Source organism: Lygodium microphyllum, chromosome 8 (genome assembly GCF_053477565.2).
Source record: "Lygodium microphyllum isolate KBCC chromosome 8, Lygodium_microphyllum_v1.1.10, whole genome shotgun sequence".
NCBI lineage: Eukaryota > Viridiplantae > Streptophyta > Polypodiopsida > Schizaeales > Lygodiaceae > Lygodium > Lygodium microphyllum.
The window spans coordinates 15,899,025-15,919,521 of NC_141142.1; positions in this window are offsets into that span (position 1 = coordinate 15,899,025).

The window sequence follows — 20,497 nt, forward strand, 5'->3', positions numbered from 1 at the left end:
CTGATTGAGTATTTTTATTGGCCACACATGGAATCTGATGTATCTAACTTTGTATATGAATGTCTAATTTTCCAAAGAGTTAAACGACACCATGGTAAACAATATGGTTTATTAATGTCTTTATCAAATCCAAAACAACCATGGGAACAGATTTCAATGGATTTTATCACTGGTTTGTCTAACACTAAAGCTAATCATGATATGATTTGGACTATTGTCGATAGGTTTAGCAAACAAGCATATTTCATTCCATGAAAGAAAACGTTAACTGCATCTCAAGCTGCTCAATTGTTTTTGAAAACTGTTTTCACTAATCATGGCTTGCCAAAAATTATTATTTTTTATCGTGATTTTAGATTTTGCGATAATTTTTGGACTACTTTGTTTGCTAATTTAGGAACAAAGATTGATTTTTCATTTCCATTTCATCCTGAAACAAATGGACAAACATAAGCTACTAATAGTACAATTTTAGATCTTTTGCGTGCATATACAATTTCAAAACCACAAACATGGGATACACATTTACACTTACTTTAGTTTGCATACAATAATACACCACATACAGCTACACAAAAAGCACCATTTGAAATTATTTATGGATATAGATTGCATACACCTGTTACATCATTGTCAAGCAAAGTTCAAGCTCTTGATGATATTGCTAACATGCATGCTACTATTTTTAATGAAGTTAAAGATATGATTGCGAAAGCCCAGCAATCATATACAAAACAAGCTAACAAGAAAAGAAAAGCTATGAGTTTTAAAGTTGATGATTATGTTTGGTTATGCATTGAAAAGAGAAGATTACAAAGTGTTGACAAACACCATGTTGTAAAGTTAGCTTCTAGATTTTATGGACCTTTCAAGATCATTCATAAAATCAATGACAATGCATTTAAACTAGAATTACCACAACACTAGAAAATCCACAATACTTTTCATATCAGTTTGTTACGGCCTTTTAGAGGCCAATTACCTGTACACCCTATCTATGAAAACCCTCATTTGTTAGAGGAAGAAACTGAAATTCTTAAACCTGAAACTGTTCTAGATACTGACTTTATGACTACTAGAACTGGCTGTAGATATTCTAGATATTTGGTTAAGTTTAAAAATCATCCTGTTGAAGAGGCCCAATGGATGCATGCTCGAGACCTAAGTGCTTACCCCTCACTGTTGGCTCCGTATTGAGCTAATAGCAATTGAGGACAATTGCTATCCCACCCCAGGGGTATGATGCCAGGAGGCATATTTCAAGGTGAATTCCGTGAGGTTTTGCGGTGGATTTCGTAAAATTATATTTATTGCCGGGGCTCATACACAAGGTGGATTTCTTGTGCGAAAAGTCGATGGGGACGCATGTCCTTTTTGGGCGTCTCGTTAATTTAATGTGCAAGTGGATGATTCCATAACGTGTGATTCCACAAAATACATGTTTAAATTAATGGATGTTTATGAGTTTAGAGTGTGCACTCGTAATAAATTAAGATTAGGGCTGAGTTCTAACTAATTTATTTATTTTGTAGTCGAAGACTACTAGATATTCACTTTTGTCAGTTTAATTTTATTATTTTCTAACAATTGTGAATGCTTCAGTTGATGTGTAGAGCAGGCATCGGTGGCGTTGGGAAGCACTGGGTGGGCGATAGTGTGTATTCAAGTTATTTAGAAGAAATTATTATTTTTGATGGGTGCATATTCTAGGCATGGCACCAATATTTATTTTGACGTGCTTATTTATTAAAGCACTTGACATATATTTATTATTTTGCATGCGCATGGGCGTACGATTTAAATATTTATTATTGAACATTGTATTCGAGCACTGTTCGACTCTTTGGGCGCCCAACCGCTTTATTCTTTATTTGGACAAAAGAAAACACAAAAGCTAAAGCATGCTAATTGTAAATTTGGGCTATTTTTGAGCTTGGAGATGAATAATATATTAAATACATGCTTTGTGGAGCGCTCACACAAGGCATGGGGGGAGATTGTACCCAATTAGTCTTTTGCTTCATGTCGTGCAAGTCTTCTCTCTTGTTTTTTTTGCAAAAATAGAGTTCTTTTGTTCTTGGGGACCTTCCGGCGCTCACTACATACGCATACAACATCCGATCTGTGCACCACATATACTATGAAAACACAAATTCTTTATAATAAGGCTTCTAGAATTTTCATGGTTTATTGTATAACCATTGCATGTTTCATTTGCTTATGTATTACATCTAGACATTCTTTTATGATTTTGCTTGGTTCATCTCTCTTTATCACATTGATGCCTATTAGCTGGTCCCTTTGAAATTTTTAATAAAACAAGGCATAGGCTATGATACACAAAGAAGACATTAGGGAGGTTTGGACTTAAACAAGGCATTGTAAGAAACCCCAATAGCAAAGTCACTACTAGCTTTACTCCCATCAAAGAAACTACCTACCTTTAAAAACTACTACTATGGCATATGATCGACTCCACCTTTTTTCACCAAAATTAGTTTTTTCAACAAAAAAATATATTAAATATATGCTTTACCTTCTTTCTTTCTTTCTTTCCTATTATCGTTCATTTACCACTCAAATCTCTAAAATATTAAAGTTTCCTCTCATATTGTCAAATTTCACTCATTTGCCTTAGAGCCTTTACAAATAGATGCAAAGCAAACTTGACATCATTGTATGCCCACATATAAAAACCTTACTACTAGTAAATCATCCAACCATAACACCACAACATAATGGTAAAGCAAGAAATATTGACCTATGTTCACCAACCACTTGATCCTCATTTTTAAAAGTATCTAGCGTATTAGACCCAACTGGGCATTTGAGCCCTATCTTTACTTCAACACCCAAATCATCCATCTGATTTTGTTTCAACTAAATCCAAGCTTTTTCTTCCATCTCTTCAATTTGATTCATAAGAAAATGGTTAAAAGAGATTCATGGTGTTGACACAAGCTAGTAGGGATAGATATATTGAGAAGGGACCTTAAGTTAATAGAATAGAAAGTAAAAAGATTCACAAAGTTCTTGGCACTTGAAAATAGAAAATCTTCATTATATTGTGTTGTAATGTCAACTTTTAGCAAGCACTAATGGATAAGACAAAAGTAACATATTATGATTAGAAAAAATGATGTACTTTGATCTTTGGGAGACATAAATATTGATTCAAACAATCCTATCACTGTTGGTAAACTTGATCTATTTTCTAACGTTCATAGCTTTTAGTCTATTAAAATATAAAAAAGATTAACCTAGAAATAGATAAAAGTAGCAGTGATATTGTGCATCATATCCACTTCACGACTGAGATGATCTCATGTATGCATGATGCTTCGGAGAATATGAAGAATATAACTTTTTACTTGATATTAGCTCTTGGGAGTCCTTTTCTCGTCATTGCCTCAATTGTGATTCCTAGTAGCACTATTATACAAACCTCTCTACATGAAAAAACATGAACTTTTGATAAGTCAATGAACTTTCATAAGTCATTAGTAGTCAAATTCTTACAACAATACAATAACCCACGATAATAGACATAATTATTCAACATCTCTTCAATTATTTTTTATAGCTCAAAAGGATAGAATATATTATTTAGCAAAGGTGCATTGTAGTCAATAACTCTTCAAAAAGATAATCACTCTTAAATAAAAATTATTTAGTGAAAAAATAGAATAACTAGCAAACAAATGATAAAAAAGTATATTATTTCAAAAATATGTAACTATTCAACATCTATTCCATATTTTTTAGCACTTAAAGAAGATAGAATTTATATAGCAATGATATACTAATGCAATATATCTTTAAAAAGATAGTTCCTTCTGGAACCAAATTGTGTAATGATAGGTAGAAAAAATAGCAATGGACTAGCCAAAAAAATTCCAAGCCTTATTATGCTTGAGATACTCCAAACCACCTATAATGATCTTTTTGTTAAGTGACACTTCAAACTAGCTAACAATATCAAGCCATATTAATCAAGATCATCATCTTAAAAACCATAAACAAGAAATAATGTCTCATACGACGTGATAGGGGATTTGAACGCCTAATTCACACAGTATCAATTTTTTTTTTCTAATTTTCTCAAGTATTCTTCAACTATAATTTTTTTTAAATTTCTCTGAGATTTTTCAACTTTACAATAATGGTTACTACTAAATTCAATTATGTGATGATGCTATAATCTTTACTTTTAATGAGACCTTACACTTGTAAAAATATTTACAAGATTTTCATAAATATATTATGTTTTAAAAAAATTAAAATATAGAAAAAATTCAACTCATTTTTTATTTTAAAAATATTTTAATGATAAAAATAAGCTTTAAAAATAGCAAAAAGTCACAAAAAATAAGACATTTTATATGACATCATTAAGGGGCATTCGAGTCTTATTTTTGGGTGATTTTTAGTTATTTTTAAGGTTTATTTTTATCCTTAAAATATAAAATGAGTTTTATTTTTTTAAAGTTTTCAAAACATAAGATATTTATGAACTTTTAAAATATTTTTACAAGTGTAAGGTCTCATTAAAAATAAAGATTATAGTATTATCACATAGTTGAATCCAATAATGACTATTACCCTAAATTTGAAAAATCATAGAAAACTAAAAGATTTTAATTATAGTTGAAGAAAACTTGAGAAAAGCATGAAAAAGGAAAAATCTTTGATATGATTTGAATCCCTAGGGGGTTCAAGCATGGCTAGAACCCCCTATTCACATCATATCATACATTGGCTGTGCACATTTACAATTAAAGGGAAACACAAAACCTAGTGTCAATATTGTCCAAGATCTTATAACCACAATCATGCTAAGTGTTTGTGACTACCCATAATTGAGATTTAGGATTGGAAGCCTTAGTGTCAAAACTTTTCAACTAAAGGTTATTTAGGCATACAATGAGGGAACCTCACCCTCTTGAATTATGAATCACAAGGAAGATCTCCTAGAAGCTTGATGCTCACTATAGGACTCGAGAAACAATGTAAGGCCTTTGTTTGTACCACTAAGACTAGCTTCAAAGACTTGACTTGACGATTGGAGCAATAGAAATTATGTAGGCACATGCAACAAGTTACAGAGTGCTTACCAACTTGTGAATCTAACTGAAAATATCTAAGAGAAAGCAAAAAGAAAAAACCACACAAACTATTGCAAGTGCATGAGTCATTGATAATAATATTAACTAATTATGAAATCTACCATATTCATTAAGGGTTAATGCTTGTTCGTGCATCATACTTAAATTGCAAGTAAGAAAATTTGCTTGAGCACCATTGCCACAATAGCAAAACTGGATAGCATTCAATCACATTGCTTGTGGAAAATTGAAAGCCTAGTTATCCACCGTAATACAGTCATTTGCATGAGGTGGAAAAAAGTTTGTTTGTGTCATTTGCACAAACTAGAAAAATTAGATTTTTTTGTTGCTAAAAGAGAACATGAAACACATATTAGACTAATTCAAAAAGAAGCCATAAAGAGAAATTTGGACCACCTGAGAAAGGCCAAGCAAGAAAAAAAAACCCAGAGTTGAGAAATTGAACTAATGAATACCTTGTAGTGTGAAATGAACAACATCACTAAAAGTAAAAGCCAATTAAAAAAAATGTCCTAGAGATGCATGTGAAGAGATCTAGTACTAACAAGCCTTACCAATTGACGAGGGGCTAATTAGGCAACAATCGTCTCGAGACTAAGTGTGCAATGTGATAATCACACAACAAATCTCTAGAAGTGAGAGGTGTCTTTGTTGAGAGCTACAACCATCTTACCCAATCTTATCAGCCTCATTGAAAGCTTGGTCACACACGAAGAGACAAGAATCATATCTGTCTTGAACTCGAATGTAGATAACCTTGTCAGAGAGAGAACCAGGGATAGAGAAAGAGGAGAGAGAAGACTGCAAAGGAGAGAGAAAGACTGCATGAAGAGAGAGAATAAGAGTGATGAGGAGAGAGAAAGACTAGATTTAGAGAGAGAAAGACAAGAAAGAAGAGGAAGCCATAGAAGCTGTGAGCAAGAAGGGAGAGAAAGTCTGTAATTGTATTAATGTGTCAAAAGATGTGAAGAATTACATCTTCTCTCCTTTTATACCAATGTCAGTGTGACATGGCATAATATCAATGTTATTTACACTAATTTCTTATTCTCATCTTCTTACAATCCATCCCCACTCAAAATGAAGGTTTTTATCCTCAAAAACAAATATTGGACTTATTGGTATAGCCAAGTGGGGGGGCTGCAGAGTACTACTCTGTACAACATTACAAGTGATAAAGGAAAAGATTACCTAATACTCAATAGTAGTATTAATCTATTCAGAAGGTCAAAATCAGCCTGTAGCCACCCGGATCAAAAGGAAAAGTTGTATCGTTGCCATGCATTGGATCAACTTTCATAAGATTGAAATCAAATACTGCTGGAAGCATGATCATCATGATAGTACTCACTAACGAAGTCACCATTGCATGATGATCATCCAAATCCACATGCTGTCCATGATCTGCCTTCTTGAACTGAACTTCTTGTTGTGGACTCATACCAAAATGGTCTTCAACAAGATGTTCTCCATCATTTGCATCATAATATTCAAATACCAAGAATATTTTGGCAGACTTTGCCCTACATGTGGCTTGGTGATTACAAGATAGTGGCTTAGCACATCGATAGCATAAGCCCGCAGCATGCAGTTCCCGTATCGTATCACTAGTAAGGTGTCTAACACGTTTAGCCTTAGATAGCAATTTACACACCTGTTCATCACCATTGGTCAGCTCTATAATAGTTTTGACATGCTGCTCATAGTCATCTTGCTTCTCATGTATAACAGATGGTTGTCCATGCTCATCATGTACAACAGATGGCTGTCCATGCTCATCATGTACAACAGATGGCTGTCCATACTCATGACCATATTGCTCATGCTGTCCATATTGCATATGGTGATAATAGCCCTGCTACACATCAGACGGACAGTTTGGTTGAGCATATGTATTTGCTTCTACTGATGTTTGCTGCTCACATACATAAGCATACTGCCTTTGATCATTGATCCCACTGCATTGGTCATAATCACTTGCTTGATGTCGATCAAAGCTAGAAGTGTACTGATAAGCATAACCATTTCTGTCACATCCATAAGAACTAGATTGGTCAACCAAGAGAGCTTCACAAGTATAATCATAACTATTTTGTTGAAGAGATGGATGCTCATAAGCATAAGCATGTTGACCATAATAGCCATACTGCTGCCAAGGTTCAATGGAATGATACTCTGCATTATGATATGGTACATTATATTTATAAGCATTAACATGCTGTCCAGATGTACTTGCATACTGCTCATATTCATTTACATGTTGTTGCTATTCATATTCATAAGATGCATGTAGATCATAGTGTGTACCATCAGCATATACATGTTGTCCATAAGCATAAGCATTTGATTCAGGTCTTGCTATTTTTTCCATAACCGCCTTTATACGAGCAATACACTGATCAGCCAAAACTCCAAGTTTGTCAATTCTAGCCTGTGTTTGAAGCCAACCTTGTCCAAGTTTGTCAATATTACCTTGTGTTTGAAGCCAACCTTGTTCACTAGAGCTGGAGCTATTGATCTCAGCTGCCATTGCAGTCAAGTTGAAGAAATATGTTGTTCCTTGAAAAACATAAGTCCAAATAAGGTGTATGATAGCTTGAATCGAAGGTTAGGATGTCTAGTATCAAGTAGAAATCTTGATTTGAATTTAGGAGTAGCAATACCCCACTCTGTTTAAGAATTTCCAGAACTGTCCACAGTGAACTGCCGGTACTAGATAGGCTCTAGCTCGAGAAATATGTGTCCAAATGAGACGTTTGATGGCTCCACTCGAAGCTTATGATGTCTAGTATCACTTCCAATTGTTCCTTTGTCATTAGAATGATGCTACTAATTTCTGTAGCAACTTTTCCAAATCTGTCCCTGTTTGGACTGCACCTTGTTTAGCACTGTAATGACCCTATTTTGCCTCATAATCATTACCTTTCATCTAGGGAAAGTTGTAAGGCACTTAAGATTAGTAAGAGCACTGATTAGACATGCACAAACCTTGCAAATACATCCTTGATACATCCAAGAAGTGCTCTATAAATAGCCCAATTGCTCCTTACTACATACTCTCAACCACTTGATCAAGCAAAACCCATAAGCATTGAGAACTCCAATAGTTGCTTCAAAATGGAGCTAACCAAGAAACAAACTCCAATATAGCTTGAGTTGGTTGCAAGCTTCAAAGTCCCCAATGAATTGAATCATACCAAGTAGATTCAAAGGTGAGAAGATACCCAATTACTTGAGCTTGCTTGATGAACTCCTCAAAGCCAATCTTGTAGTAAGAACTCTTGAACCAAAATAGTAGTATATCCCAGCATCATACTCTACTCAATAATGCTCCAATGGTTCTCCATGAACCATAGCTTGTTGAAGAAGAACCTAATGGCACAAGAATTTGTTGAATCTTCAAGAGAAGTGTTGATGAGCCTTCGAAGAAATGGTCTAATACCTTCAATGTTGATGAAGATCCTTCAAATATTGGTGATTCTTTCAACACATCTGTTTCCTACCTGCATTTCACTATCAAACTAGCAAATTCTCTCAAGTACTAGAGGCTTTCCCCAAGAAGGCTTCACACAACTTTTTTCCCACAAGACCTTCATCCAAGACAAAGCTCTCCCGGTGAGTCAAATACAACTCGCTAAGCACTCAGTTGCATTTGAAATTGTTGATGGACAGTTGATGCCTTTGCAGAGTTAAGCCTAAATGGCGGATTCAGATATAGCACATTAACAGTTGATGGATGGCAGTGCAGCTTCTTGCAAGGATGTAGATGTTGCTTTATGTGTTGAGTAACAGGATGTATGAAAACTTATGGTAGCAGCTATGAATGAAAAAGTTACTGAACTCAGTTCTGTAGTTCCCAGTAGTCTAGATCAAGATTATACCGCAAGAGAGATGGATATGTCTAAAGATGCACTGACTAGGCAAGTAATACAAGTGCCTGAAACTGGCTGGGGCATAAGTGGAACTGGTGCTGTACTGAACAATAAAGCTTTTGGACCTGCAATGGAGATTAGTTCATCTAGTGCTTACCTGGCTATGTCACTGGGCTTGTATGGTGCTGAAGGTGTTAATATTGATGGCTCTAGAATGAAGCCTCTTGCGGATTACCCAAGTTCTGTTGATTTTTTTTTTCTCAGGAGGAGAAATAACAGTTAAAGTCATTTGCATGGCATTCAGTAAGTCAAAGGCAAAGAAACTTTCCTCCCAAACAGCCCCAATACCATCAAGTAGACCCCCTTGAGACTCCTAAAGAAGTCCTTGCACAGATGCCAGTACAGGTTGCACGACCACTAGGGGAGGGTAGAGGCAGGAACTAGTTTGCTGCCACGCTACTGGCCTCAAATTAATCCACTGTGTCTGCTGTGGGCACAGAGAGAAGCATTGAAGTCCTGCATTGAGTACACAAAATTTAATAAGCTGGGCATTCTTGATGTTCCTGTCTCTCCTGGAAGTATGTAGGCACAATATCAAGCAAACACAAATGTTCTCTATGTAGATCTTTCATCAATGGAGCAGGTGGCTTCCGCTCGCAGCGCAGCTTCCCTCCCAGGGATGATATTGAATTTGAAAAAAAAACCAATAGAATTCAAAGATTATCTTGAAACCACCCACAGTACATATGTAGGACGACTTGAGTGCACTATGTAGAATGTTGCAGACTTTCTTCCAAACCAATACCAATCTAGATTGTCTTCTACTCAACACGGTGATCTAGGTACATTTTTTATCTACAACCAGTGACGTAAGGTCACCTCTTCTGCCAAAAGGTGACGAAAACCAAACGATTCATCGCTGCACCAGACACTAGATGATTCTTTTATGGATGTAATATGGAATGCCCATGAGCTTCTAACATTGTGTATGGTGGACATGTCCGAGATGGAAGGCAAAGAATGTTATGTGGAGTCTGGGCCTCCATTTATTGTTTTGCTACAGCCTGCTTTGGGTCCTCTCTGGGATGTTGGAGGCTAAAATTCAAGGATCCAGTGGTGTAGAAAACCAGGTCAAGAACTGCGTTCCCTTCCTCTGCGTGAACTGTGCTATTTCTGCATAATTCTTCTGATCAAGCACAGATTTATCCTGCTGCTGAAGCTAAAGCCATTGACACTTACTCTTACTGATCGGGCTGTTCTATCTGCTCTGGACCTTGACCTACTAGTTGCTGTCTGTCCCAGGTTGGAATACCGATCTTTGGTTAACACTAACATCACATTCTCGGATGCACAATCTACCATTGAATTGAGCAGCGCATCTTGAAGACCTTGAATATCAAGAGACTGAATGTTGATAGTATCCTTTTGGAGTCAGATAAGCTGGAAGGCCTTGTTTTGAGAGATTCGACCTTTGAGCAGTTTGAGCTTGTGAGCAATGGAAGTTTGCCTAGCTTAAGAATCGAGGAGAACCCCAACGTTTGCTTGCATGTCGCACACCAGGCACATGTACCCTATGCTTTGTGCCTACATGGTCGACTACCCTGTAGGTAGGCTTCGTGGAAGGCGATGCTGCAGCAGTACGAGCCAGCCGTTTTGGCTTTTGCCAAGTAGCATTACCTGACGACGTTTCTCCTTCAGGAATTCAACCACGAGCCTGACAAGCCGCGAGGGATTGCTCTGAGCATCCCAAGGCAGCACTCCAAGTTGAATATGTCGTCCCCTGTGGCAGCACAGGAGGCAGGTGGACCTCCAGTGGTCGCTATGTGCCTCCAATGACACAGGATGACAATGAGCAGGGAGAGGAGGTATGCATCCAAGTTGGAGCAAAGGCAATGGTAGGAGATTGACGCTTTTGAAAGGCAGATGAAAGCAAGAAACGAAATGATGCAGTCTTTCGCTGGCAACTTCTCTCTGTGGAGCTTCCTGATGTCACCTCATCTGCCGGTCTCTAGCATCTCGATGAGTACCTCCTGCTTGTCTTCACTGAAACCGGACTTGAAGAGTTGAGGTAAAGAAGCATGAACCTGACGATGCTTCTCACCACCAAGTTTTGAGACAAGTTTAAATGGTGCTCAAGGTGGAGCTCTAAGCATAAGAAATCAAGTCGTGTATGCCTTAAGAGTCATGGGAGTCCTAGGAGAGAGGTAGGAGCAAGAGGTCCTCCATGGGAGCTCTCAAGAAAGCTTGAAGGAGGTAGAAGAACCCTAAAATTTCACCTCAAAGTTGGAAAACGAGCTGCCATTTTGTCTCCATGTCTTCAAATTTGATCAAACCTCCTGACATAGCTTGTGTGGAGTCCAAGAAAGCTACCATGTCTAGTACTTCTTGACTGCTGTGGTTCTTCAATGTTGTACCTGTGCACAGTAAGGTTTCCTGAAACTGACAAGGAACTAAATGTAAAGAAGGAGAGAGAAAGGAAGGATCTGAAAATTAGGCTCTGATACCACTTGTCAGATAGAGAACCAGGGAGAGAGAAAGAGGAGAGAGAAGAATGCAGAGGAGAGAGAAAGACTGCAGGAAGAGAGAGAATAAGAGTGACGAGGAGAGAGAAAGACTAGATTTAGAGAGAGAAAGACAAGAAAGAAGGGGAAGCCATAGAAGCTGTGAGCAAGAAGGGAGAGAAAGTCTGTAATTGTATTAATGTGTCAAAAAGATGTGAAAAATTACATCTTCTCTCCTTTTATACCAATGTCAGTGTGACATGGCATAATATCAATGTTATTTACACTAATTCCTTATTCTCTTCTTACAAACCTAGGTTTCGATCCCATTGAATTTCCTTTGGATATTCAACAATTAATCGCATAGTATGATTAGCAAACAAGGATATTATACTATGGAAGAACAACACTAGAGATACTATCAAACTTGAAAGAGGAGTGACGATTACGCAAGGATTTGCTACAAGAAGTTGCTACATACACATAAGAGCAATGGACTAGTAGGCTATGGAGAGAGGCCAAACTCAATGAAGTTAAAGGAATCCTAGCATTTGCTAAAACAACAAGTCTAGCAAGAGGAAATACTAACATAGAGAGAGCCTTGGAAGTAGATCTCATCTTGACTGATCTTTTGACCAAGCACTTTGTTGGACGATTTGACCATTGAGAAAACTACGTAGTGTCACATTAGTAATTTTGATTCTAGATGGCCTTAGGGTAACACCTAATGTATGAAGTCAAACCAAAATCCCCAAAATCACAAAACAAATTGAGAAGTACAAAGTAGGAGGTGACCCATGCAGCTTCATGGAGTAGTTTGAATAGGTTTGTGAGACTATCAACCTTAAGGACTCTAATTGATGAGCACAAGATTTTGGATTGTGTCTAGGGAAAAAGGTAAAACTTGGTTCACCATCTTGGACAATGTTGAATGTAATGATTTTGATATATTTAAGGTCCTCTTTATCAAGAGATTCTCAAAAGTGGGATATGTAGACAATTTGATTGTGAAACCGATGAATGTGAGTCAAAAGGATAAGGAAGCAGTCCACAACTATCTCATCTATGTCTAGAGTTTCTATAAGAGAATCTTGATAGATGAATGACCCATGCAAAATATAGTATCCACTATGTTCATTAATAGAATTAGAAATGAGGAACTCTACAAGGCACTAGCAAGTAATTCGAGTTTGCAAAGAGATACCCTAGCAAAGGTTTTTGAAGAGGCGATACATATTGATGACATGTTGAAGGAGAGGAATGTGAAGGTTTTTGAGCCTATCTCTGATGTTTAGGACAAGGGAAGGGCATGGGCCTTACATAGGAAATGGGGGGGGCCTTAAGCTAGAGCTCACAAAGCTTCAGGGCACATTAAGATGGCCCATAAGACCACACATGCAATGCATTCATGTAACATAATTGTCGCTTAATTGCAAAAGGTAACACTTTGTAGTCATATAGGGTCTATCCTAGCTCTCCTTCCGTCTGTGCTCCACATGAATAATTAGGCTTTGATCTGATTGGGTGGCCCTAGGTCTACCTTGCAAACAAGCTCTTAGCCTCATCCCATGAGGATAAACCTGAAGGTTCTTAAACTTAAAGACCTAACATTCTTTAGGAGCATTCTAGCACTCAGTTAGGCTAATCAAATTATAATCCTTCAAGACTGACAGTAGGTCAATTGTCGTACTTGGTTCATAGCGAGTGAGAGATGAGGGGGAGTTGAACTCTATCCCTTTTCCCATAAGGCAAAATCTTATCTTCATTTCCCTAAGCAACACAAGATTGGGATCTAAGATCGAACCCTAGGACAAGTCAACGTCTAACCCTTGTCTTAAAGTTCCATATGAGGAAAGTAGAGCCGACTTATTGGGTCTACTTAGGCATGGATAATTTTCCATTAGGGAAAGATGATTGCCCACTTCCCATTCACATATAGTTTTCTTTAGTTTTCTAAAAATAACATATAAACACATTGTTTGATATTTTAAAGTAGCTTTCTTGATTATCCCTGAACATTCGGTTCATTTTACGTCTCTGTTAAGCACAACATAAAAGTAATGAAGACATTCTTTTCAAAACATTTATATTTTAATTAATAATTTTTACATTGGATTTCTGCTCATAGAGTTAGATACAAAAAAACACTCTCTTCTTTAGAGCGATAGCTATCTCATAGTTTCTAATTCCAAATGCTCACTGCATCATGCTTATACATATTTTTCTGAATCGCAAGACCAACTACATAAATACCCTTTCTGAAGAGAGCCCCCATGATTGGTTACACGTTGCCATAGGAGGGAACCTTCTGTACTAGATCTAACTGTCTAGATGCTAGTTAGGCACTCTTAGATAAAATAAAACTAGCTCAAATTGAGCCCCAGTAGATTGCCCTTGGGGAAGTGCAAACTGCTCAATCATGCTCGTCATTTAGGCATAAGCAAAAGTTTTGTAATTTTTTGGATATGTTTTTACAAATAAATTGCAAATCTAAGGCAATAACCAATAAATCCTTCTCAAGTAATATTTTATTGAATTAAAGAGAACAACCATGCTTTTCTATTTTAGCGATTGCATTAAACATAGTAGAATTTCCACTATTCAATTCTTTGATAGAATTAACGACACACTACTAGCTAGAATTGCATGCTTTTATCATTATGCATATTTTTTTCATGTGTGAATAATCCCGACTTTTCATCAATTTTGCCTAGTATATGGGTTGGATAATAAATATAGGCTATTTAGGCCTCACCTTATTTGACTAGTGGTCAATTGAATACCATTCACCCACCTATTGGGCATAAGCCTATTTATGAAATTAAATAGTTTTTATTGGCACTCATGATCCAATGGTCTTAGGCATAGTGCAAAGCTATAGTGACCACAAAGTTACAATTTATAGATTAAGAGTTTTAGAATATTGAAAATAATAGTGTCAACGAATTGGCCTTGTGTATGTAAGAGCCTTAAAATAATGGTTTGATTGAGCCCAACTATGCAACACTATCTTTATGGATTATCTTTTCTTACTCACAACCCATGAGTAATTTTACTTGATTTGCAAAGAAGAATTGTTCTAAAAGAGAATGCTAGTAATCTTTTCATGCATTAACTAGAAGACTTTAGGTATATTGATTTCTTTTTCCTGAATGAGAATAAGTTGGCCAATTTATGACAAAAAATACTTGGTTATGTGCATTTGATATGTTGGTATTGTTTGAAGTGTCAACTCCTATGTTAAGGGTTGTTGACGAAGGGCCCACCATGCGGGAAAGTCCTACTTGGTGCGATGGTCCTACCACATTATTCGAGGGTCATGTGTTGTCATGAATGGTCCCACCATGTGTAGTTTTTTACATGAGGGCATTATGGATTAGAAAAAGAAAAGTCAGACAAAAGAAGATAATGGATTAAAGAAGTTTCAATCAGTTGTATTGGGATCTGCATCAAGATCATTACCTTGGGATGTGTTAGGAGGTAAGTCTTTTCCCTCTCACTTCATACTCTTACACTCATTGTGTTTAAAAATATCTTACTCTTGCATTGGCATGGGTTTGTTGTTGTCTGCCTTTCTTGTCGTCTCTTCACAACCAAACCTTTATTGATGGTGAAAGGGGGAATCACATAGCTATGCCATTGGGAATATTGAGATGTTAGGTGGTGGCAAGGTGGGACAGGAGATTTGTTTAGGGGGGTTGATGTTTCATTTGGTTAGAATTTTCCTAAGTTCACGTTAATTAGTAAATTGCCATATGTGATAAAAATATCATGATATTTTTAGATGGGATATGGGGTGTGTTTGCATAAGGAATTTTGGTGGATTATTATATCCAAGAGGGAGAAGAGAAGTTTTTGGATTTTTCCAATACTTTATTTCAAAAATGTGGAGAAGGGGTTAATGTGTCACTTGAAGGGGAATGGGTGGTACAAATAAAAATCTTAAGATATTTTTGGATAAAGAGAAAGAGAAGGCACATTAGATTTTGGTCAAATGTTTTTATCAAAAAATCGAAAGGGGGGGTGCTTGTGTTAGGAAGGGGGGGTGAGTATCAATTTCCTTCTTTTAAAAACACTTATAAAATAGAGTAGAATACATGAAGAGAGAGGAGTGAGTTTGTCCTTAACACACACACACACACACACACACACACACACACACACACACACACACACACACACACACACACACACACACACACACACACACACACACACACACACACACACACACACACACACACACACACACACACACACACACACACACACACACACACACACACACACACACACACACACACACACACACACACACACACACACACACACACACACACACACACACACACACACACACACACACACACACACACACACACACACACACACACACACACACACACACACACACACACACACACACACACACACACACACACACACACACACACACACACACACACACACACACACACACACACACACACACACACACACACACACACATTGTGTGTGTGTGTGTATAGAGCCAGGAGAGAGAATGTGTGTAAATTACATTAAATGAGCTATATTGTTGGAATGCTACTTCAATCTTCTCTAGCTCTTCTCAAGTGAGGAAGCATGTTTATAGTGTTACAAAGTGAATCGCAAGTGTGGTCTAAGCCAGCTTCCACTACTTAATGGGAATAAAACTTTTTGGATAGTGCCAAGTGCATGCACATTGAATAAAGTGTACAGTATAGTACAGTGATTACAGTGCTAAGTGGCTATAGTACAAAGTGCCAAGGTGGTTGATAGGATTTAGATAGTAGGTCCACAAGGACATTGTCTTTTTCGGGCACACATGTTCAAAGATGATGTCTAGCTCATAAAAAAAGAGGGACAATCTTTGGAATATTATATTCCCAATCTCTGTATGAGCTTTCTCGGTAAGATAACCATGCACATGCTGCAAGTTAGTGCGTACATTAAAAGTTTCAAATTCCACAAATAGTCGGAAATCTTTAATAGCTTTGATGATGGCCAAGACTTCCTGCTTATAGGATGGATAATTCTTTTGTGTAGAAAAAATACTCCTGAGCGATGGATATCTACAGATTTGAAGATGCTTGATATGGCCCGATGATGTTGATGGTGATGTATTTTCACAAAGAACAACTCCCTAGCTATTGTCAAATGCGTGTGTATAGATGACAAGTGGATAGCACGTAGGTAGATGTAAAGGTGGAAGCTTTTGGATAATAGTCTTGATTTGATGTACAATGGTAGTGTGAATGGCTTTCTATTGGAAACCATTTTTCCGCATGAAAGGATATATATCTTGTGTATACAAATTGTGTATACAAAGCCAGGTTGGGTGTTGAGGAGTTGATCCAGTTAAGGCACCCTAAAAGTTATTGTAACAATTTTACATTTAAAAGCTCATCAGGAAAATTTAATATATTTTTTAATACATGTTCCTAGAGTTCCACCATCCCATGATGAATCTTAAGGCCTAAAAAATCAACATGGATGACAAACATGATTGATTTGGTAGGGGATAGGACCATGACAGCCTCTTCGACAGGGAGCATGAATTGTGTGAGATGATCTAAGTGTTCCTTAATAGTTTTAGAGAAAACTAAAATAACATCAATATATACAAGGCAAAAAAGAAAATTGGAAAAGACAGAATCCGTCCATCCCCGAAAATAAGTAGGAGTGGTTTTGATTCCAAAAGGAAGAACCGTCCCTTGGTAGTGCCCATGGGAAACACAGTTGTCTTGTATTGGTCCTTTGGCTTGAAAGGCAATTGCTAAAATCCTAATTTCAAATCAAACTTATTGAAAATTTTTGCTTTTTTAATCCATTTTATCAAAATGTCCTTAAGTGGAATGGTGTGACCATGACCTAGAAGATATTTATTTAAGGGTTTGTAATTGATTACCAGACACTTCTTACCCCTCTTTTGTTCAGAATGTTTATTCGCATAGAATGCGTGGCATGCTCATTCAGATGTAGTAGGTTCAATTACTTGCTTGTGAAGAAGTTCAGCAATCCTAGCCCACATAGGGCTAAATCATCTTCTTTCATGCCTTTATGAATGACTTTTGTTGGTATGACATTTTCCTTAAGGGGTTAATCAATAGAAAATCCTTGCCTCTTTTCTTTGAATATTACAGGGGCCTCATGCATAAACTTATGCATTTTACTAGCTAGCTCTTGAATTTATGTTTGGTATTTTTTCATCTCTTGCTATAGCTAGTCTTCTGTTTGCTGAATCTTGTGTGAAGGCAAGGAAGAGGTTATAGAATATATACTTCTTCCAAATTTTTCCAAGAGGGGTACCTGGGTCTTTTGCCCTTGATAGGAGAAGATAATGTGATCATGCTAAAAAGTATAGGGGGTAAGGTACTACAGGATGTCAGTGCCAATGAGCAAATCATATCTCATTTGATGCATCAGCTAAACTTTAATAGGAAATTTTATTTCACCTAAGTAGAGAAAGGCTTTGATGATCTTGGTTAGCATTAGCCTCTTATTGTTAGACATCTCCAATGTGATAGGACTACTTTCTTGTATGAGGTCTAGGGCAAAAATCACATATGGCACTATGGTGTGGCTTGAACCTATGTCAATGAGGGCATCAATAAAAAATTGGAATTTACTAGTAGAACAAAGCTTGACACACATCGTAGGGATTGGTCCACCTCCTTTAAGAAGATTAAGAACATGAACTTGAATAGTGTGATTGGAGTTGGTAGCCCTGATGGGGTTGATAGGATTAATTGGCTTGGATGAAGAATCGGGACTTGGAGAAGAAGGGAATGAAATAACCAACTCCTTAAGTACATCAATAGTAGCTTGAGTAATTTGTTTTTGTGTTTTGACTATGCGCTTAAGGCTTTTGCATAGAGAATGTAATTGGACTTGCATAGCTTGAAAAGCACTGATCATTTTTGCCATCTCATCTATAGTAGAAGTAGTTGACTTGGTAAGTTCCTCCAAAAATTGTTGAATAGTTCTAGGATTGTGGATCTTTTCAAGCTTATGAGGGACAAATAGATTGGCCTTATTGAGAGTAATTGTACTCAATGTACCATGACAGGGGAAATCATGTGGGTTAGAGAAGAGCTCAGCTTTGAGTTTCTCCTTTTGTTTCTTTTTATGCCTTGAGGAAGAGGTTTCAGATTCAAAGGAGGAAGAGTGACTTTGTGTTTTATCTTCTTCAGATGAAGAAGATTTATGATGATGCTTACCGCTTCCTTTGTGGGATCCATGTTTGGATGTTGAGGGTCCTGGAAAATAATTTTATTTGCCCTTAAACGAAAAGGAAGAGGGAATAGAGTGAGGATTTAATGTCTACACATGCGAAGTAGAAGCATTAGAGTGAATAGGATCAACAAGAGTGTCCTACTCCATATCTATCTGAGTCAATAGAATAATCATAAGAGGACATAGAGTCATTCAAGTCACAAAAAAAAACTATCATATGTCAAAGAATCTAATTTAGTGGAATTAGATATAGTAGAGATCACAAACTTTGTATCACTGTGAAGTATAGTCTTCTATGCCTGAGAGTCATATGAAGAATCAATTGATAAATAGTGATGCAAATTAGCAACTTTTGGTTTATCATCTTTTTTGGGTTGATGCTTCTCTTTTTATTTCTAAGGACATTTGTTAGCCAGATGATTTGTGCTACCACATGTATAGCATTTCAGTACCTTCTTATGAGCAGATGATTCATGAGTAGACCTTTTGGAACTACAAGACTTGTAGTATTTGTAGTTTTCACGGGAATCATATCGATGGAAATATCCATTAGATCTTTTGGAGTATCAGTGAGATCTATGGTGTCTGTGTTTGGAAGAGGAGAATTTCCACCAAGTAGGCTTTGAATTGTTCTAAGGGGAACAACTACGTTTTTCATAGCCAAAATATTTATAATATTTTATGTTGTGTTTACATACCTCAGAAGGGGATTTTTGTTGTAGAGAGATGAGCTTCTATTGATGATAGACTTCCTTTACTATCTTTTCAATAGGTTGGATGATTCGTCCAACACTATCATTGAAATCACGCGTTTCTTGTTGCATTTTTTGTTTGCAAAAGAAAGGGATAGGTTCAGGGAATGAACACACCAGATGTTCTTTCATTGAAACATCATGTGCACCCATGCCTTCATATAACAAATTCCTCACATAGACCAAATAATCTTTATACTGTTTGGGATCACATAGTTTGGCTTTGAAGAAGGCTTCCCTTTCTTCAACAACTTTATCTCATTTATTTCCCACAAGTGCACCAACTAACAAGTCAAAAAATAAAGTAACAAGACCAAGTTGCTAAGCAATAGCTAATTTAATATGAGGATGGATTAACATCCACCATTACCTAAGTCCTCCAATGAAGCCATGTGTCATAGCATTCAAAACATCAACATGGTTAGCATTTGGTTTATCTAATAACTTTTGGCCCACATATACATACATTATGTACATCCAAAGGTTTATTTCTTCAGGTGACTTTCCATCAATAGACCAGATAGGAAAAATTTTCACCTTTTCAGGTACACCCAATTTCTTAGGTTTTTTATCATTATCTTTGGAGGAGGAATGGGCATTGAGGAATTCATGATCAGGATGCTCATGGTGTGGGTTTATAGGTCTAAAGGAATCATCAATTACATCATCATCAATAACACTGTCACCATCTTCTCATAAGAAGAAGAGATAGTGTAGATTCTTTGATTGTAGGCATTGGCATCAATATAATACCATGCATGCATGCTTTCATTAGCAGTGAACTCTAAAGATTCACCCATAGTCTTGGAGTCAAGTTTGTTGTTGATATAGCTACTTACATCATCCTTGTCAAGATGTTCTAGTGCAATATTGAGAGGCATTGCACGCAATAAGGCATCTTCCCTTTGCTATTGAGCTTTTACAGTGAGTCTATCAATTTCAGCAAAGGCAGCTTCGTAATCATATTGTGTCTATTCCAAAAAAACCAT